At 42.9% G+C, this 22,203-nt stretch overlaps 1 protein-coding gene across 2 annotated transcripts in view; it reads right to left on the bottom strand.

Moving 5' to 3' along the window:
• erg (ETS transcription factor ERG) overlaps window positions 1–22,203 on the bottom strand; it is a 256,496-nt gene that overhangs the window by 204,410 nt on the left and 29,883 nt on the right. The window contains exon 2 of one of the 2 annotated variants that reach the window (XM_080203717.1): window positions 1,803–1,891. The exons of the other annotated variant lie outside the window; for it this stretch is intronic. The gene's annotated coding sequence lies outside the window, so the exon portion shown is untranslated. The remainder of the gene's footprint in view (window positions 1–1,802; window positions 1,892–22,203) is intronic. 2 annotated transcript variants of the gene reach the window in all.

Raw genomic sequence — 22,203 nt, 5'->3', positions numbered from 1 at the left:
GAAGCTGCTAACCAATTGAATTGGTCAATTGACTATGAGAAGAAAAGTAAATAGGCTCAGGGAACTACAGAAGTGGTGGGTGTGGGGTTGTGGGCAGTGGGGTGTTCTCAGTGGCAGGGTGATGGGGAGTACAGGTTTAAGAATGGGGAGGTTACCATAAGATCATAACATATAGGAGCAGAATTAGATCGTTTGGCTCATCTAGTCCACTCCACCATTCAATCATGACTGATATGATTCTCATCCCCATTCTCCTGCCTTCTCCCCACAATCCTTGATTTCTTTATTGATCAAGAAGCTATCTATCTCTGTCTTAAAGGCACTCAATGACCTGGCCTCCATTGCTTTCTGTGGCAATGAATTCTACAGATTCACCACCCTCTGGCTGAAGAAATTCCTCCTCATCTCGGTTTTAAGTGCCCATCATTCAGAGGCTGCACCCTCGAGTTCTAGTCTCTCCCACTAGTGGAAATGTCCTCTCAATGTCCACTCGTTGTAAGTCTCTCAGTATTCTGTAAGTTTCAATTAGATCCCCCCTCATCCTTCTAAATTTCATTGAATGCAGACCCAGAGTCCCCAGCGACTCCTCATGTGACAAACCCTTCACTCCTGGGATCATTCTTGTGAACCTCCTCTGGACCCCCTCCAAGGCCAGTTCATTCTTCCATAGGTATGGGGCCCAAAACTGCTCACAATACTCCAGCAAGTGGGGTCTGACCAGAACATTATACAGCCTCAGCAGTCCATCCCTGCTGTTGTATTTGACCCCTCTAGAAATGAAGAATGGAGGTGTCAAGCTTGGTGGGATTGGGGGGGGTGGGGTTGCTGTGGGGTAAGGGCAGCCCCCAATGATTGTATACCCCTTCCTTCCCGTCCTTTGTAGGCTTTCCTTAAAATATTGGGATGGCTGTTCCCACCCAAATGCCCATGCCAAACGCTTTAAGGCATGGACAGCAGATTGTCAAAATCATTTGGCTTGGAGCTAAGTATAATTAACCTTTGATTAGCTATTTAAATACGGTGGGTGATGGCTGTAGATTTTTGCTCCCCTCACCACCATCCTCCTGCCCTGCCATGTATTATAAGGGCGAACTGGAGGGTGGACAGGAAGTGGTGGTCACCCACCCTCTTTTATGTGCTCCCCCACCAGAATATCACATTAAACGTGTCCCACAAATACATGCACAAGGGTGCTCAGCACAACTTTTGTAGCCAGTTAGCCGCACGAACTGAACTCTATAAATTCAAGGGCTTTGGTTCCGCAGCGCGTGATGCAGTCAAACCATTCAAACACATAAACAACTATCATTTCTTCATGGCACTCTTTAGGTACCAGCCTTGCTTCAGTTGGCAGCAGCCTCACATCTGAATCAGACATTTGTGACTTCAAATTCTACTTGAATACAAAATTCAACCCTGGCAGTGCAGAAGGAGTGCTGCACTGCCAAAGATGCTGTTTGTAGGTGTTCCCTGTGTACAAATTGGCTGCCATGTTTCCTACATTACAACAGTAACTACACAATTACTTATTTGGTTATAAGGCACTTTGGGACCTCCTGTGGCTGTGAAAGTCCTTCTTTCCTTCTTCCTCTTTGTAAACCAAAGGCAAGATACAAGAGTGGGTGTGGGACTGGCAGATATTCACTGTCACACGTTAGTGTTGCAATGTTTTGCAGGAACCTACTGCCAACACACAGTATATAAACAATTAAGCAGCACAAGAAAGCCTCCATAACAACTCCTGCACTCTCAACTCTCTTTCACAAGTAATAAGTCAACAGAAACGTATCTTACTGACATACTTTGATGTGAGCCGTTGAGTCTGGGACAGTCTGAACCATGTCTTTTTGCTGGGCTGCCTGGTGCAATGACAGAGCAGGCCTCACAGCTCCTGGAAAGGGAAAGGATGGATTAAACCAATGGTGAGATGAAGTCCTCTGCATGTGGAGCCAGATGAATTAACAATCCAGTACAACAAACAACTGCAGTACACACTGTGCCAGCCAATTCAGTGGCCAGATTTAAAGGGAACAGACTTAACTGTGGAAACATGTATTTGAAATGGCCAGCAGAGGATGATGTCAGTTGTATTCTAGACTAACTTCAGCATTGAGCCTTCCAATTTCATAAATAGCCCAATGACATCAGATGTTTTGAATTATTCAACCATTTCTGCTTAAGGAACTTGTCCAGTGATTTTTATTTTGTTTAACGCTACAAAAACCATGTTATTAATATGATAACCCATAGACATTCAGAAATATCTTCTAAAGACACTGAAGAATAAGTGAGCTCTGGTTTTAACCCTTCCTAGCAACATATTTACTTCAGGGAATGACAGGATTGTTAGGGCCAATCTAATCAAACCGAATCCCTATTTATTACTCACAGGTCAGGTTTGATATTCATTTGGTTGTATCTATGATACAAAGGGGAAGCTATGGCTTTGTGGTATTATCGCTAGACTATTAATCCAGAAACTCAGTTCTAGGAACTTGGATTCAAATCTTGCCATGGAGACAGGGTTGAATTCAATAAGAATATCTGGAATTAAGAATCGATAACCATGACACCATCGTCGATTGTCAGGAAAAACCCTATCTGGTTCACATTCACATTAGTGGTTCACAGTGTGAATTTGCCTGAAATATTGCAACAAACAAGAGACACTGGCAGACTTGAGAGTGATGACTGATGTCCTTCAGGGAAGGAAATCTGTTGTCCTTCCTTGGTCTGGCCTACATGTGACTCCAGAGTCCAGCAATATGGTTGACTTTCAACTGCCGTCTCAATTGGTGAACAAGCTATTGTGTTCTAGTTACCCTTGAACTAGAGATGAGCAATAAATGCTAGTCAGCCAGTCTTGCCCATGTTCCACGAATGAATAAAAAAATCAAACCTATCAGTCAGCAAAGCTGTTTAGGGGCAGTTTCTAGTCAGAGGTCAATACAGTCCTTGCTTTCAAATCAATTTGTTTTGAAAAGGTACTGAATAAAGAAATGAGAATAAGCTATCCAGTACTCAGGAGACTGTCCTGCCATTCAGTTTAATTATGACTGGTGTGTCCTAATCCCATTCATTTATTTTAGTTCTGTATCCCTTAGTTTGAATAATACGTTGAACGGAAATGTAAGCTGTCCTTTGTTAAAGACATGAATTCAAACTTTGGGTCTTGCCTATGCAAAGTTGGAGACTACAGATGAATTTTGTAAATGTTGTCCCTGCCAGGAATCTAAGTAGCTAATTTGTGTGTCTTGTGGTTGTTCATCCACCATTGGATTCTCTGACCAATCTGTGAGGGTGGCCAGAATGACCCAGATGATGAAATAATGAAAGATCTCCATTTAAAGGGACTCCATCGAGATTCACAATGGCACCAATGTCTTCAGCAAGCAAACTGGCGAGAAAGGGCAAAAGGTTGCAGAACAGCGGGAAGACTTGGAGAGGCTTTGCCTGGTTCTCAGATTCCTCTCTGGAGGTGATGATTAATGCCATGAGAGCACAAAAGCAAGTTGATTATTTTAATTTATTATAAAACAAGTCATGTCAACCAGAGTAGACCCTGGAGCTGGAAGTGTTAACATCGTGAAAGTACTCGGTACATTTATCTGCATGTAAATAAACTGTTATGGTTCGTTACACTAACTGGCGATCACCAATCATTGCAATTACTAGTCTTGTGAAGCGTCCTGATGAGAGCATGATGAAAAGCTTTGACATGTCTTTTTATTTCAGCAATACTCAAGCTTTGTACTACCAAATAACCTCATGAATGGTTCCAAACAATTCAAAAGATATTAAAATAAAGTTTCAAAATAATCCTCAGGCTTAGAAATTTGATTCATTTTTGAGTTTCAAGGACTCTGTGTTGACATTGAGGCACAACCTCCAATTTTAACCCAAGAACTCAAAAGTGTGGAAGTGTTTCCTTTCACCTATAATCAATGTCAGCAGTCCAATCCCAGCTTAAAGTAGCACTTTAATTCTTAATTCACTTCAAGTTCTCTTTGATTCTTCTCAGACTTGCTGGTACTGTGAACGATGGGCCCTTCACTTCATCTCCTCAATTTAAATCAGGTTTGGCAGCTTGTCCCAAAATCAATTTCCATACTTTCCATTCTCTGCTGAAGCTGACTTTGCCGAGTGAAGGTATTTTTTATATTAGAATGATGTGGTAAAACAGATTGCAGCTCCACAAAGAGTTCCAGCTGTACTAAATCAGACAGCAATTATATTTTGTCTACCGATGTCAAAGGAGTCACAATGCCCTGGTCATGTGCTGCTGATAATGTCTTTGTCGACCAATCAGAATCGAGTAAGCAAAAGAAGACGGATCATTGCCAATGGCTTGTGTTTTGAGGAACCATTCTGTATTTGCTTGTTAGTTTTCTTTAAAATTTAAATGAAACCAGGAAAGTCAAAAACTTAACATTAGTCATTTGGTAGCACAAAGCTTGAATATTGCCAAAACCATCGAAGCTTTTCATCTTGCACTCAGCAGGACTCTTCGCAAGTCTACTGATTGCAAGGATCACCAGTTAGTATAATGAATCATAACAGATTATTTACAAGCAGATAAATGTACAGAGTACTTAGATGTCAGGGGTAAGTTTTTCACTCAGAGGGTGGTGGGTGAGTGGAATCAGCTGCCGTTGGTGGTGGTGGAGGCGAACACATTGGGGTCTTTTAAGAGACTTCTGGATGAGTACATGGGATTTAATGGGATTGAGGGTTATAGATAGACCTGGTAGGTAGGGATATGATCAGCACAACTTATGGCCTGAAGGGCCTGTTTGTGCTGTAGTGTTCTATGTTCTTCTTTCACAATGTTAACACTTCCAACTTCAGGGTCTACTCTGGTTGACATGACTGGTTTTGTGATAAACTAAAATCATAAGCTTGCCTTTGTGCTCTCACTGCATTAATCATCACCCCCAGAGCAGAATCTATGAACCAAGGACTTCCCCCTATTCTGCAGTCCTTTGCTCTTTCCCACCAATTTGCTTGTTGAATTTAGTTGTGCGATTTAAATCAGATAAAATTTTCTCCTGAACTCTACTGGTAATAATGCTGCAAGCATCAGTATCAAGAACATTTTGATAATTTAGGAGAAAGGGGTGGCAGGAGATGTGACCCCTTTCACAGTGACTGATAGGGAAGTAAGACAGGAGATCCTTCTGCCTGCCTCATTACTGTGACAGTCAAACAATTCAGTGACATTCTTTGAAGATACTGGCACCATCTTGTGGCACAATCTTACCACCTGTTCACGCCACGCTCCTGCTGCCGCGAGGTTGGAGAATTTGGCGGTCAGCTAAATCTCAGTTCACTGCGGCAGGAGGGGAAAATTCTACTGGCGTAAACAGTGGTAAGATTCCAGTCATCATGAATGACATTATTATCCATTTAAAAAATGGTAATCATGTTCCAGTGATAACAATGTCCATTTTACACCTGACAATTTAAACCATTTTTATAAAGATCTTAATACTGTTCTGCAACTAAAATTAGGCTTTTACTTATTCCCTTTAAATGAAGAATGAGGTACTCATTGCTGCAGATCTAATTAGGCATATAACTTATTTTGTAGAATTACTGGATGCCGATAGAATTGTGTGCATTGACTATGTACTCTGAAATATACTTCAATTTACTAATAAACACTAATTAAATATCATATTGCTTAATATTTAATCTCACTGACAAAACAGGTCTGGTAAGATTGCATGCAGCTAAAATCTTTTGGCTTTGCATGCAGTCTTACCACCTCGCCACACTGATCGACAGGCAGGACAAAGTCGTAAAATTGCACCCACCATTTTTCTCGCCAGAATTCTTGCCATTTTTTGATAAGATTTTACCCAACATTCTATTGATTCTCAGGAAGTCAGAAGAAACTAATAAGGAGTGATGGCTTTCTTTCTAATTTTTTCCCTTAATCGAAACACTAATATTTGGATGAATAATTAAAGTGTGATCTGTGGAGTGTGGCATTCACACATCCGAACACTAATGAAGTAATGGACCCCCAATGGAGTAGCTCAGAAGATGGTGGCTGACATGTTTTGCTTTAAGGACAGCAGCATTAAAACATGTCATTTAGAAGGTAATACATTCTGCTGCCAGAGCAAAACAGTGTTGATTAACATCAGAAAATAGCTTTGTGGTTCAGTAGATCATGCATGATCTGATGCAAAGGTCAAGTAAGAAACTAAAGGTTATCCAACTTGTTGAGTGTTTTGATAGCCTTGAATTTTCCTTAGTTTCCTTCACTTTTTGGAAGTGCAATAGAGAAATTGAAATAGAACACTTGAAATGTGATGGTAAAAGCACCAGATCTAAGTTCTCAATATTGACAGGCTGAATCAACTCAAGAACCATATGGGGCCTCAGCCAACTGCCTCGTAGATAAGGGGCCACAACATAAAACTGCCCACCTGACTCAGTATAAAGTCAAAAGTCTTGGTACAGTATTATTGATATGCCAGAAGCACAGACTGCAAAATTGTTCAGACCTGGTCTACGCATTATCATCTGTTTAATATTCATGAATAGAAAACTGGCAGACTGCGAGTTCCCATGCAGAGAGGGGGTTAACCCTAGTCAGGTTTCTGAGCAAAAGAAAAACAGGTGGGGCAAGTGCAAAACACACTTGCTGGCCTAAATTTCAAGTAACATGTTTTTATACCAGGCCATGTTAAATGCCAGCAGTCACACATCTCACCCACTCTGGTCAGGAGGTGGATACAGAGCACTGGGAGATCAGAAGGCCTGATGTGGATATGCCGGCGTTGGACTGGGGTAAACACAGTAAAAAGTCTGACAACACCAGGTTTTAGTCCAACCGCTTTATTTGATAGTAAACTCACAAGCTTTCGGGTTAGTCCCTTCGTCGGGTGAATGGAGAGTTCTGGCCTCAGACAGAGCATATAAAGCACAGACAGTTTAGAGATTACTGATCAGAAGGCCCACAGGCACTCACTGGCTGTCTTCCAGGTGGAAGGGGGTAGATTTGAAAAGGTCTCATAGGAGGGATGGAGGGAGGGGTATTTGAGGGAATGGGAAGCTAGCATTTTCTTTGTGGTATCTGCAGCAGTTCACCTGATGGTCCTGGTCCCGCAGAAGAAATGTTTCCAGTTAAGTGAAGGATATCTTTCTCCTTCCACCAGCTGTCAATCTGCTTCACCCTCGTGGAAGGACCTCAGTAACTCTGCTGCTTGGGCAATCACGGTCTTATTTGAATTATAGTTCACCCTTTCGTAGAAAATATGACCCTTGGCCTCCAGCTTAAATTTAAAAATGTCACTCACTTGGTGGAGTTCCAAGCGAGTGAGAGCCAAGACATTGAGGGTTGGGTTAAAATTTGTTGGGTACGCCCTCTACCAGAATGCGTAGACAAGATGCTTTACGCTGCCAATGCAGTCACCTGAAAAGAAGCCAGAAGAGGGGAAAAGGAAAATCTCATGAATCAGGATTTGTGATACAACTAATTGGGGCATTAGTACCCTTTGGCGAATAAAGGCCGCTGTATCCATCACCCGTCCCATATTCATGTGGTTGTCTCTTCACTCCCCTTCACTCCTCTTCACAAGTAGCCAAGCAAGCCACTCAGTGAGATCAAACCAGTGCGAAAAGTCTACATGACTGCAGTTCAATGGAGTTTCAAAGGATGAGGATGGGATCTGATTGAAATTTACAGAATGCTGAAAGATCTGGATATTAGTAGAACCGAGATAGGGAGGAATTTCTTCAGCTAGAGGATGGTGAAGCTAAGGAATTCATTGCCAAAGAAAGCTATGAATGTCAGGTCATTGAGTATGTTTAAGACAGAGATAGATCGGTTCTTGATTGAAAAAGGGGATTAAAGGTTATGCAGAAAAGGCGGGAAATTTGAAATACTTATCAGCCATAATTGAATGGCAGAGCAGATTCGATGGACTATTTCAAAAGACCTAATTTGGGAGGCGAGGGAAGAGATTGCTGAGCCTCTGGTGATGATCTTTGCGTCATCAGTGGAGACGGAAGTGGTTCTGGAGTATTGGAGGATTGCGGATGTGGTTCCTTTATTCAGGAAAGGGAGAAGAAATAGCCCAGGGAATTATAGACCAGTGACTCTAACCTCAGTGGTTGGTAAGTTGATGGAGAAGGTCCTGAGAGGTAGGATTTATGAACATTTGGAGAGGTATAGTATGATCAAGAATAGTCAGCACGGCTTTGTCAAAGGCAGATCATGCCTTACGAGCCTGATTGAATTTTTTGAGGATGTGTCTAAACACATTGATGAAGAAAGAGCAGTAGATGTGGTTTATATGGACTTCAGCAAGGCATTCGATAAGGTGCCCCATGCAAGACTTGTTGAGAAAGTGAGGGGGCATGGGATCCAAGGGCACATTGCTTTGTGGATTCAAAACTGGCTTGCCCACAGAAGGCAAAGAGTGGTTGTAGGTGGGTCTTTTTCTGCACGGAGGTTGGTCACCAGTGGAGTGCCCCAGGGATCTGTTCTGGGACCCTTGCTCTTTGTGATTTTTATAAATGACCTGGATGAGGAAGTGGAGGGATGGGTTGGCAAGTTTGCTGATGACACAAAGGCTGGAGGTGTTTTGGATAGTGTGGAAGGATGTCAGAAGTTGCAGTGAGACATTGATAGGATGCAAGACTGGGTAGAGAAGTGGCAGATGGAGTTCAACCCAGATAAGTGTGTGGTGATTCATTTTGGCAGGTCAAATATGATGACAGATTATAATACTAAGGGTAAGACTCCTGGCAGTGTAGAAGATCAGAAGGATCTTGGGGTCCGGCTTCATAGGACGCTCAAAGTGGCTTCACTGGTAGAGGCTGTGATCAAGAAGGTGTATGGTGTACTGGCATTCATCAATCACGGAATTGAGTTTAGGAGTTGAGAGATAATGCTGCAGCTGTATAAGACTCTGGTCAGACCCCAATTGGAGTACTGTGCTCAGTTCTGGTTGCCTCTTTACAGAAAGGATATGGAAGCCATAGAAAGGGTGCAGAGGAGATTTACAAGGATGTTGCCTGGATTGGGTGGCACGCCTTATGAGGATCAGTTGAGAGAGCTTGGCCTTTTCTCTTTGGAGAGACAAAGGATGAGGGGTGACCTGATAGAGGTGTATAAAATGATGAGAGGTATTGCTCGAGTGGATTCTTAGAGGCTTTTTCCCAGAGCTGAAATGGTTGCCACAAGAGGACACAGGTTTAGGGTGCTGGGGAGTAGGTATAGAGGAGATGTCAGGGGTAAGTTTTTCACTCAGAGGGTGGTGGGTGGGTGGAATCGGCTGCCGGCAGTAGTGGTGGAGGCGGATTTGATAGGATCTTTTAAGAGACTTTTAGATAAGCACATGGAACTTAGTAAGATGGAGAGTTATAGGTAAGCCTAGTAGGTAGGGACATGTTCGGCGCAACTTGCAGGCCGAAGGGCCTGTTTGTGCTGTAGTTTTTCCATGTTCTATGTTTCTAATTCTGCTCCTATATCTCATGGTATTTTGGTGTTATGGAATAGGTATAATAATCTTCTCAGAGCAACATGAACAACAATGCCAGCTATCCCAAAAATGAATCTAGCAAAAAATACAGGTTTGGGGATGGAGTTGAGCTTCAGGTTGTGCTTTAAAACAAAGTAATTTTGCATGAGTTCATAAACAAAGGCTGTAGGCATTGGAGAATGTGTATTAAATCCAGATGAATTTAGAGAATGTGGCAATTCACAACCGATTTCAATTAACGTGGAACAACAACACAGGCCTGAAATGTTAGCTTTGTTTTTCTCTCCACAGATGCTGCCTGGTCTGTAGGGAATCTCCAGCTGGGATCTACTGCTTTAACTCGAGACCCATTAGCTAATCTAACCATAGTAATTAACCAACTCACCATCACTTTACTGAATGCCAAGTAACATTAACACCATTTCAGTCAGACTGCTTTTATTCACGTGGACCCAGCACGAGGTGCCTATGGATAATATAGTCCTGTGAGAAGAACTGGTGAGTTTGAATGGCAGGTCTGCACAGGAAGATATCACAGATACCCTTCCTTTCTGAGGACGGAATTCATAGGGAAGGAAAGAAAACCCCTCATAGGATGTATTCAGGTTTTAAATTAAAGACCCCAGGGCAGTGATTTAGTGGTCGTAGTAGAAATGGACACAAACCCCGTAATCACTGCTAAAGCTCACAAGAGATTGGAAATGGGATTTGTGTCACAAGCTTTGAGTTCAGGATATTCCCCACCCCGCCTGATGATGTGAGGCAAGAGTGTGAGCCTGAGTTGCATATATTAGCATACATTATCATCTCATTAGTGGGCTTGACGCTGCTACTTCCTCCCTCAACCTATCCTCCCACCCAGCAGCATGGCTCCACGCCACCAAGGATCACAACTGGTTTTCAAAAACAAAAACCAGTCATGAAGACTGCGCCCCAGGTAGACATAGCTCCCGGCTGGTGAGGGGACTGCCTCTTGGGGCAGTGCTGACCTGGCAGTGCCAGGGTGTCACTGCTAGGGGCAGGCTCTCTGGAGAGCCCCACAGTGTTGGGTTTCCCTTATGTGTATTAGGGGCATGCCGCCATGTTAGTGGGGGTGGGGTGTGCCAATGCTTTGGGGGATGGGGGGGCTGCTAATGCCTTTGGGGGGGTTGTGGAGAAATGATCTGATGCCTTCAGGGGGACGGTGGAGTGCCTTGATGCCTTTGGAGGTGGGTGTCACTCTAATGCTTGTATAGTGGTGGGGGGGTCACCCCAATCTTTGTGGGGGTGTCCTCTATGTCCATACGAGAATGGGAGTTTATTTTTTGCACAGATTGGGGCACCCTTTAAACTCCGATCTCTGTGGAGCCAGTCATGCTGGCTCTATCAGGCCCTGTCCCACCTTGCCAAACCATGCCCCCAGATTCTTGATGCACAGAGTGCCTGGGAATCTGAAGAGAAAACTCAGCTGTGCTGCTGGAGAGCTACACCCCTGTTTTCTCACTGAAATTGACACTGACAAATGTTGGGACGATTCCACCCCAGGTCTTAGACAGGACTGAAAAGTATAAATGTAGAAGATCAGGTTTTGTAATAACAAGGTATCGCGAGAAATTGGCGTACTAAATAAAACTAAGTCAGTTCTCAATAGGCATGGATTATCATTGTTTAAACAGTGAAGTGTGATGAATTAACTAAGTGATACATGCTCACTATTCTGCACATTCATTTCCTGCTTGTTAGATTAAGCAGCTGAACTATTTAGGCAGGACAGATACATTGCTAATAAAAGACACTCAGACAGCTTACTGGAGCAACCAGCAACACTGCACCCAAGAGACATTTAAGAGGGACCCTAAATTTAGAATCATAGAATCCCTACTATGCAGAAGGAGGCCATTAGGCCCAATGAGCCTGCACCAACAACAACCGCACGCAGGCCCCATCCCCGTAACCTCATATATTTACCCTGCTAATTCCCCTGACACTAGAGTCAATTTAGCATGAGCAATCAACCTGACCTGCAAATCTTTGGACTGTGGGTGGAAACTGGAGCACATGGAGGAAACTCACACAGACACGGGGAGAATGTGCAAACTCCACACAGACAGTGACCTGAGACCAGAATTGACCCCAGATCCCTGGCACCGTGAGGCAGCAGTGTTCACCACTGTGCCACCCCTTGCTATAGGAAAGTTCCACTGGTACTGCAGAACCTGCTATGTTGATGTTGGATGTAAAGAATATTGTTGTGGCAGAGCAAAGGCCACTTTGTTCTGCACATAACTGTGCAACAGCTAATGCTGGCGTGTTTAGTGCCAAGATTGTGTGCTTGATGTCAAAAATGTTCCATTTCACAATACTAGTAACTCTGCCTTGATGAAAACAAGATTTGCACACCAGAGAACAAATGCTCCTCCTGGTCTTTTTAGTATTTAATTCTCTGAACAATAATACCACTAATCACGGATGGCTATGTAGAATTTACAAAACTGAAACAAGCTTTTTGGCCCCCACAGGTTCAAGTCGGTGCTTATGCTCTATATGAGTCTCCCCCCAATTTATTTTTTTTCACCCTATCCCTCGATTATTTTGGCTGGATTTGGCAGTGGTTTAATTGTTTGTAGTCCACTAGCAATAGACTTCATCTTAGCCGCACAAAATTTTTGTTTAGCGTGGTTTTGAATATCCATTCATGAAGAAGGGATAATGTTGTAAGATATTGCCCTAAAGACTTCCTGGTCAGAAATTTACCGGCCTGTCCTGCCACGCAGAACAGAGAGGGGCAGAGCATGGGAAAGTCCGTTGGCATCAGGAGGGATTTTATGGTTTTGGGACAAGCGAGGTCATAAAATCCCGCCCCCTTTTTTACTCATATAGAGTTAGCCACTCTTTACTCTGCCTCAACAGGATCCTCACCTCCAACTGTATCTTAAGTATCGCACCCAGTCCCATTTGCCCATTAGCCCTGTGCTCTCTCACATGCACCGACTCTCACTTAAGTAATACTCTGATTTTAAAATTCTCATCCTTGTATTCAACCCCCTCCAAGGCCTCATCCATCTCTATCTCTGCAACCTCCCTCCAGACCAGCAACCCTCTAAGAAATCTGTGCTCTCCATATTCCAGCCTCTTCAGCATGCCCTATTTCAATTGTTGTACCTTTGTAGGCCATGCATTCAGCCACGTAAGCCCTAAGATCTAGAATCCCCTCCCTCAATCTTCCGGTTTCTCCATTTCCCTCTTCTTCTTCAAGACACTTTATAAAACCTATGTCATTGTCCAAGTTTGGGATAACCTAATATCTCTTTATCTCTCCTGTGAAGTGTCGCAAGATGACTTACTACATTTATGGCAATATAAATGTTGTTGGATTAGGAGTTTGTATAAATCTGGAACGGCTAAGCCATGAAGTAATTGGAATGCAAGAAAGAATCTTATAATCAAGGCATTCCAGAATCAGTCAATGAGCTGGAGACGCTATTTAATGCAAAGACTTGAGGAAGCAACTGATCTAGCAATGGTTCTACTGTATCAAAACTCATCCATTCACCCAGCTATGATTCCAGCCATTAAGTCTTTTCAGAAATCTCCCCTAATGGTAACCATCACATGGTGGCACAATGGTTAGCACTGCTGCCCCACAGTGCCTGGGACTTGGGTTCAATTCCCGGTTTGGGTAACTCTCTGGGCAGAGTCTGCATGTTCTCCCCATGTCTGTCTCGATGCTCTGGTTTCCTCCCACAGTCCAAAAGATGTGCTGGTTAGGTGGATTGACCATGCTAAATTCTCCCTCAGTCTATCAGAATGGGTGCCGGAATGTGGCGATAGGGGATTTTCACAATACGTAACTTCATTGCAGTGTTAATGTAAGCTTCCTTGTGACCTTAATAAATAAACTTTAAAAGTAAATCAACTTTAAACACCACTCCATAGCTTATGAATATTGGTAAATGTACCTCTCTATGTTAGAGATCACTTTGTGCTGATTCCCAAGCACTAACTACATTGTTAGCCATGTTCATTGACTTGTACATATCTACAGATGGTCAGAGCATCTTCATCAGTACAAACTTCACAGGTTCATGCAACCAAGTAGGTGTTGAACATATTACTATCACAGACAGCTCGAATGATCATGAACATTTGTGATATTAAAGACTAAGTGGTCACAGTGATTTCACACACCACCGTGAATCCTACTCTACACAAGGAGTTGAAGACAAAATCAGCAACCAACTGCAGAATGCAAGCCAATACCTAAAAGCCAGGAGACCTGGCAAAACAGGGGGAGAACTGATTGTGTACTAAAGAATGACACAATGCATTTGCATTGTTTGATGACAACTAAAAAGTTTATTTATTTATTTGTCACAAGTAAGACTTACATTAACACTGCAATGAAGCTACTGTGAAATTCCCCTAGTCACCACAGTGCAGCGCCTGTTTGGGTCAATGTACCTAACCAGCACATCTTTCCGAATGTGGGAGGAAACTGGAGCACCTGGAGGAAACCCACGCAGACACAGGGAGAATGTGCAAGCTTCACACAGACAGTGACCCCAAGCCAGAGATCAAACCTGGGTCTTTGGCACTGTGAAGCAGCAGTGCTGACCACTGTGCTACCATGTCACTCACAGAGCGTAAGCAATTTTTCCAAAAGCACATAACGTGGAATCCATCCTACCCACAAAGGACATCCAGCTATTAAGGTGGAACAACAATCCTGTGAAGCAGTCTCACTTCCAGTAATAGATCCCCACATAGAAAAGTTAATTAGAAAGCACACTGAAAATCTGTTAAACTATGTCTCTTATCTCTGCAACTGACCCCTTTTGCTAACAAAGATAAGGCAACAATTCCAAGTAGATATTTTTGGAGAATTGCAAGCAGTCCCTAGCAATTAATATTTTTATTTATTGTTCATTGATGATCCACATAGCAAATAGCCTCAATGCTACAACAAATTCCATAACCACCATCCTTCTCATTGACATTCTAGGCCATTTGTTTACAAAAAGGGGTTTGTTGGAGACTATAATTATGTAAGAAGTCTCACAACACCAGGTTAAAGTCCAACAGGTTTATTTGGTGGCAAAAGCCACTCGCTTTCGGGGCATTGTCCCTTCATCAGGCAAGTGGGAGTTCTGTTTACAAACAGGGCATATAAAGATACAAACTCAATTTACAAAATAACAATTGGAATGCTAGTCTTTACAGGTAATCAAGTCTTAACCTGGTGTTGTGAGACTTGTTACTGTGTTTACCCCAGTCCAACGCCGACATCTCCACATCATGACTATAATTATGGACAATGGACTGCAGTTTCTTCCAGTCAATTCACAAATGGCAAAATTCATCATTATCTGACATCGCAATACAACCCACCATCCAATGGTAGCATCAAAAAAATTCAACTTCAGAGAACCAAGGATAGTTTGAGAGCTAGTAAGTCAGAGGGGAAATCATTTGAAAAATCTATTCATGCCCCCTCCACACATGGGGAGGATATAGCCTAGTGGTATTATCATTAGACTATTAATCCAAAAACTCAGCTAATGTTCTGGGGATCTGGGTTTGAATCCCATCACAGCAGAATTTCAGTTCACTACAAAATATCTGGAATTAAGAATCTACTGATGACCATGAAATCATTGTTGATTGTTGGAAAAAAAAATCCGCTTCACTCATGTCCTTTTGGGAAGGAAATCTGCCATCCCTACCTGGTCTGGCCTACATTGACACCAGAGCCAGAGCAATGTGGGTGACTCTCAACTGCCCTCCAAGAACATTAGTGATTGGCAATAAATGCTAGTTATATATTTGATTTGATTTGATTTCATGGAATCCTGCAATGCAGAAGGAAGCCATTTGGTCCATTGAGTTTTACATCGACCATAATCCCATCCAGACCCTATCCCCATAAACTCATTCATTTTCCCTAGCTAGTCCCCCTGACACCAAAGGGAAGCTTAGCATGCCAGCTAACCTACACATCTTTAGACTGCGGGAGGAAACCGGAGCACCCGGAGGAAACCCAAGCAGACACTGGGAGAATGTGCAAACTCCACACGGACAGTGACCCAAGCTAGGAGTCGAACCCTGGTCCCTGACGCTGTGAGGCAGCAGTGCTAGCCACTGTGCCACCATGTCACTGTTAGTCAATGCTGCCAATGTCCCATGAATGAATTAAAAAAAAAATAGATCTACCCCACACAGGGGATTAGAGGAACAGAAACTAAACTGAAGCAAATTACTGAAATTGTGAAAGTGCAGGCATTTTAAAAGCACTACAAATAAGGCTCCTATTTAAACATGGAAAGGTGTGTCATCTCTGCAAATCTCCAAGGCAGAAAACACAGAAGGGATAGAGTGAACCATTCAGCCCATCAAGTCTGTTCCACCATTCAGTTAGATGATGGTGAATTTATATCTTAACGCCATATACATTCCTTAGTTCCAAATCCCTTAATGATCTTGCCTAAGTCTAACAATCATAGTTCTGAAGTGTCCAATTCACATAGCTTCAACAACATTTGCAGGGAGGGAATTCCAGATTTCCACTACCCTTTGTACATTGCCTCTAAACAGCCAAACTCAAATTTTAAGCTTGTGCCCACTTGTTCTGAACTCTCCCACTCTGGAAAATTGTTTCTCTCCACCCAGCCCATTAGCTCCTTTAATTATTTTAAATATCTCAAATAGATCAATCCTTCATCTTTTGTACTCACAGAAATACAAGCCCAGTTCACACAATCTATTCTTTTTATTTAATCTCTGTGTAACAGTATAATTCTGGTAAATCCATATTGCCACTCCCTCTGAGGTCAATTTTTCCAAAATATCCCTCAACAGGTCACTGTTTGAGGATAAGGGGTAAACCTTTTAGGACAGAGGAAAGGAGAAATTTCTTCACCCAGAGGGTGGTGAATGCGTGGAACTTACTACCACAGAAGGTAGTTGAGGCCAAAATGTTGTCTGATTTCAAGAAGAAATTGGATAGAGTTCTTGGGGCTGAAGGGATCAAGGGATATGTGGGAAAGGAAGATCAGGATATTGAATTTGCCAATCAGCCGTGGTCAAAATGAATGGCCTAAAGGGCTGAATGGCCTACTCCCGCCTGCTTCTAGTTTTTATGTTTCCAAATATAAACAAAAATTTTAATTTGAACTTTTTTATAACTGGCTTTCTCCCCCACATCGCATACAGTGGTGAAATGAAAACTTAGAATAGCTATTCAAGTTTTGCAGGAGAAAAAAAATTTGTGCGTGTTACATTGTAGCATATGCATGTTTTTTTTTAATTCATTCATGGGATGTGGGCACTGCTGCATTTGGTGCCCATCCCTAATTGCCTTTTAGAAGATGGTAGTGAGCAGCTTTCTTGAATTGCTGCAATCCACGTGGTGTAAATACCACCACAATGCTGTTAGGAAGTTGTGTGTGTCCACAGTTTTCAGGAATATGCACAATCTTTTGAAAACTTTTTTGCTTTTTGATTTTATTTTAGTTCCTAGGGAACTAAAGTAGAATGTGGTGAAAAAATCAATACGAAAGGGGGTGGGGGCACGTTGGCATAGTGGTTAGCACTGCTGCCTCACAATGCCGGGGACCCAAGTTCGATTCCCGGCTTGGGTCACTGTCTGTATGGAATCTGCACTTTCTCCCCATGTCTGCGTGTCTTTCCTCCGGGTACTCTGGTTTCCTTCCAGAGTCGGAAAGATGTGCTGGTTAGGTGCCTTGGCCACGCTAAATTGTTCCTCCGTGTGCCCAAACAGAAGTGTGGCGAGTAGGAGATTTTCACAGTAAACTTCATTGCAGTATGAATGCAAGCCTACTTGTGACATTAATAAATAAATAAGAGGAGTCACGCTATCAAAGGAGAGGAACAGTAGGAATGCATGAAGAGGCGCCATCTGTTGGCTGGCTATGAACAGCATCAGTTCAGGCCCTGAATGAGGCCTACTCCAATTGTGAATATTATTAAGCCTAGCTATGGAGCATTTCTCTCTTTTTCTAGCAAGTTTTATGAAGAAACTCAGTATTTTCAGTTGCTGCTGAAGTATTGTAACACCAGGGTCTTCACATAAACAAAGGGCAATGATATCATTTTGTAACTACTTGAATTTTTAAACATGATTCTCAGCCAAGTCACTTACAAAAATCAGTTGATCTACATATATCTCAAGAACTAGAATAGCTCTGAAGTTCTACATCAAGTAGTTATTAGATCATCAACATTTTAATATAACTGTGATTCATAAAGGAGCCCCCTGACAGTAATTCAGACATTTTTCAAGTTCATAATCAAGTTTAAAAATCAAAGGACATGGTTTACATTTCCTGTGGACAGAGTGAAAACACTCAGAACATTTTAGACTTCCATTATCACTACGGTTCAAGTAAAACTAAACAGATAGCTCAGGTCACACTAAACAGGCAGCTTAAGTCAATGTAAACACATGGCTCAAGTTATTCTAATTGTACCTCATGAGTCAAACAACTTTCTGTTCCTTAGAAAGAGTAAGCAGGTTAGAGTGGCATTTAACCAAGGTGCTGATCCATAATGCTGGCTTTGGGCCACCACTTTTCCCCCTTAAGTGGCTGTGAGATGTATGCTTTCTCCACTGCTCCTACTTTAGGAATTCTCTGGATACTGGAACTATAATGGTCTGGATACTGGAATTGTAATGGTCTCAGCTAATGTAACTACTGGACAATTAAAACCCCAGAGTGGAAGCTGACTTGATATTTCTTTTTATTTCATTTTATGTTTAGTTACGGGGGAGGAGGATACTGAACAGAGTCACAGGAGCCAGCTGATGAACAATTAACAAAAGAATAAAACATTTATTAAACAAGGAAAGATTAACTATAATACAGTACTCCATCGTTCCACCCTTTACAGATACATACAGATCTGTAAGGATAATACAAGACACAAAATCTATCTTAAACTCTAATAAGAACATAAGAACATAAGAAATAGGAGCAGGAGTAGGCCATCTAGCCCTTCGAGCCTGCCCCGCCATTCAATAAGATCATGGCTGATCTGTCGTGGCTCAGTTCCACATTCCCGCCCTCTCCCCATAACCCTTAATCCCCTCGCTTATCAAAAACCCATCAACCCGCGTCTTAAAAATATTTAGCGAGGCAGCCTCCACCACTTCAACGGGCAGAGAATTCCAGAGATTCACCACCCTTTGAGTGAAGAAGTTCCTTCTCAACTCCGTTCTAAACCGCCCCCCTTTTATCTTGAGGCTGTGCCCCCTAGTCCTACTGTCCTTTCTGAGCGGGAAGAGTCTCTCCACCTCTATCCTATCCATCCCATTCATCATCTTATATGTCTCAATGAGATCTCCCCTCATTCTTCTAAACTGTAACGAGTACAAGCCTAATTTATTCAGCCTCTCCTCATAGCTCAAGCCCCTCAACTCCGGTATCAGCCTAGTAAACCTCCTCTGCACTCCCTCCAAGGCCAAAATATCCTTGCGTAAGTGCGGCGACCAAAACTGCACACAGTACTCCAGCTGCGGCCTCACCAATGCCCTATACAGCCGCAGCAAGACCTCCCTACTTTTATATTCAATCCCCCTCGCTATGAAGGCCAGCATCCCATTCGCCTTCCTGACCACCTGCTGCACCTGCAGGCTGGGTTTTTGCGACTCATGCACAAGGAGCCCGAGGTCTGGTAAGTACACAGTCCTTGTGAACAGATAGGTGAACGATGGTCAGACACACCACTTGGTCTGAAACCAAGTGACAGTTGCCACTCAAAACAACTTCTATGGATTTCTCATTAATTCCCCCCCAGATGCTGTGAGGTAATTATTTTGATTCTAAGTGTTGGGTGGATTGAAACTGGGAGTGTTTCAGACCTGATTTTTAGACCAGTTCTCAGGTGCATCCATACACACTCTGCCTGAAAACATTGCACTGTAGAAACCTATGGGCAGCTCCGATCGGTGTCTCCGACTGTGCATGCACAGAGAAAAAGATAGAATGCGGCTTCCATGTCACTTCACTCCTGGGCTGGATAATGCCTTCCCCTGGCCCCACAGACATTGCCCCCCCCACCCCCACAACATTACTGACCCCCTTATCCTCCTACCCCCTCCGCCAACCAGACTGATCGTGGGCCCCTTCCCCTTTCTCCTCACTAATCACAGACAGAATGGTAGCAGACCCCCTTTCTCCTCACTGATCACAGGCAGAGTGGCAGCAGACACTGCCCCCACTGATCTCAAGCAGAGAGCTGTCGGATGCTCAGCACTGACCTCCTCACTAATGGAAGTGCTCAAATGGACTTTTGTGAAGCATGTCTTTTTGTGCTGTTTCTGTATGGGCAAATGTGGTGATAAAGGGGGAAATGCCAGTGAGGTTGGGCGTGCAGCCCATTAAGTCAAGTTAGATGCATGCAAATGATCGCGGCCATCTTCGGGCCTTGGTAAAGAGGGAACTGGCACAGAGTTGGGTGTAGATCATGCTACTCACCTCATGCCTGATTTTACCAAGTTTTTGCACCTGAAAATGGGCACAATGTGATGGTAAAATAAGGCCCTTTGTCTTCTACATGAAGGTTTCCAATCTCCATTCTCAAAGACTATGGGTGTAATTTTTCAGCCACATTTGCCCCAAGACTGGAAAATCTGTGTCCTGCCGGCTATGATTCCCATGGTAGGCAGGACAGGAAAGTTCCGCCCCATGCCTTGGAATCTTCTCCCAAATTACACTTTCTCTTGGATGTCTTCACCAAGGATCCACATCCAGGGTTTCAACTTCTCCTTCTCTGCCCTGGATCACAATGCATGTATTCACGGTTTGTCTTCCACATAATCTTTCAGGTACCCAGCCATGCCAACAGAACACCACTGTTTCACAGACCTATAGGAAGAAACCACCAATCTTCCGGTTACCTTGGATCTTTGGCTTTTTGCAAGCTGACATCCCAATTCTGGGCCTGGAAGCCTGGTCTTTAATTTGGAACCTCTCTGCTCATCACTCTTAATTTTACTAAACAGAATCCTTTTTTCAGCTTCCTGTTCTTTGTTTCTTGACTTTAGTCTTCCTGAAGATTTCTTCTGTCCATTCCCTGGTTTGTGACATTTTTCTGTTCTTTAACTTGGGATCTGCTCTCTACAGTCTCCCTTCATAGCTTGCTAGCTCCAGCAGTTTCTGTGAGAAGCTGCCTACTCCTGGGTTACCTTCTTTCAAATCTCAAACTGCTTTTTGTTCCTCAGTAGCCTCTCTGTTACTAGGCAACAGCCCAGTTTTTTATACCTGTTTGCTTTGGAGTCATAAAACCTCACTGTAGGCATCTATGTAAACCCACAAACTTGTAGGCAAGTTTTAAAAAATGAAACTAAAACTGAAGAAATATAAATTAAGCTTAAACTTAAAGTTATATTTTATTCCTCACACACATAAATACAAACATTTCTTACTTAAAACTATCTCTATTTCTTAACGGAAGCAATTCCTCTGTTATACCATGCCTGTGAGCCTTTCCTTGACAGCAAGATGCCTTGTTTACAGTACCCATTCAAGTGACATTTGATTTCAACTGTAATCAATTACAAGTTTGATTAGTAATTTAGAAAGCGAGTCTGCTTCTCAGCTGATCCTAATTGTTTGATACGTCAAGATGTGATGCTGCTGAGATTTCACTTTGAGGTGTTAACCCCCCCAACTTCTGAAGATGTCAGCTATCACAAGCCTGCTAGACTCAAGCCTTTTAAATTATCACAGTATCTGCTTATAGCAGAGAAAGAGGTCATTTGCCCCTTCAAATCCATGCCAACTTTCTGCAAGAGCAATTTAACTACTACCATTCACCTGCTGTCTCTTTTTTGTCCTTGTAAATCTGGTACCTTCAGCTGCTTATCCTACTCTTTTTTAAAAGCTGTGATTACATCTGACTCTAATGCTCCCTCGGACACTACATTTGAGACCCTAAGCATTTGGGGTGGCATGGTGGCACAGTGGTTAGCTGTCTCACAGCACCAGGGACCCAGGTTTGATTCCCAGCTTGGATTCCTGCCTGTGTGCAGTTTGTATGTTCTCCCTGTGTCTGTATGGGTTTCTTCCGGGTGCTCTGGTTTCCTCCCACAGTCTGAAAGACATGTTGGTTAGATGCATTGACCCAAACAGGCACGAGTGTAGCGATTAGGGGAATTTCTAAGTTAACTGCTGTGTTTATGTAAGCCTTATTTGCAACTAATAAACTTTTTTGCTACAAGAAAAGGTTTTTCTCATGTTACCCATAGCTCTTTTCCAACGACTTTAAATCTGTGTCCTCTGATTTTCAGTCCCTCTACCAAATGCAAACCATACACTCTAACTACTCTTAGATTCTTTATGATTTTGAACAACTTTCTCAAAGGAAAGCAACCCCAATTTCTCCGCTCTATCTATGTAACTGATGTCACTTATGCCTGGATGATTAAATATATTGGTGTGCAGTTATTTCCTGCGTACAGTACAGTAGAAACAATCTAACTACTAAAGGCCTGACAGTCTCATTCCATAAGCCAGCTTTTCTTTATTCATTCATGAGACATGAGCATCACTGGCTGGCCAGCATTTATTTCCCATCCCTAGTTGCCCTTGGAGGGCAGTCGAGAGTCAACTGCATTGATGTGGCTTTGGAGTCACATGTAGGCCAGAACAGGTAAGGACAGTAGATTTCCTTTCCTAAGGAGAACCAGGTGGGTTTTTCTGACAAT

Source organism: Carcharhinus amblyrhynchos, chromosome 15 (genome assembly GCF_965287045.1).
Source record: "Carcharhinus amblyrhynchos chromosome 15, sCarAmb.v2.hapA, whole genome shotgun sequence".
Taxonomy (NCBI): Eukaryota; Metazoa; Chordata; class Chondrichthyes; order Carcharhiniformes; family Carcharhinidae; genus Carcharhinus; species Carcharhinus amblyrhynchos.
Note: the sequence above shows the minus strand (reverse complement) of the source record. Positions and strands in the feature narration are given on the sequence as shown.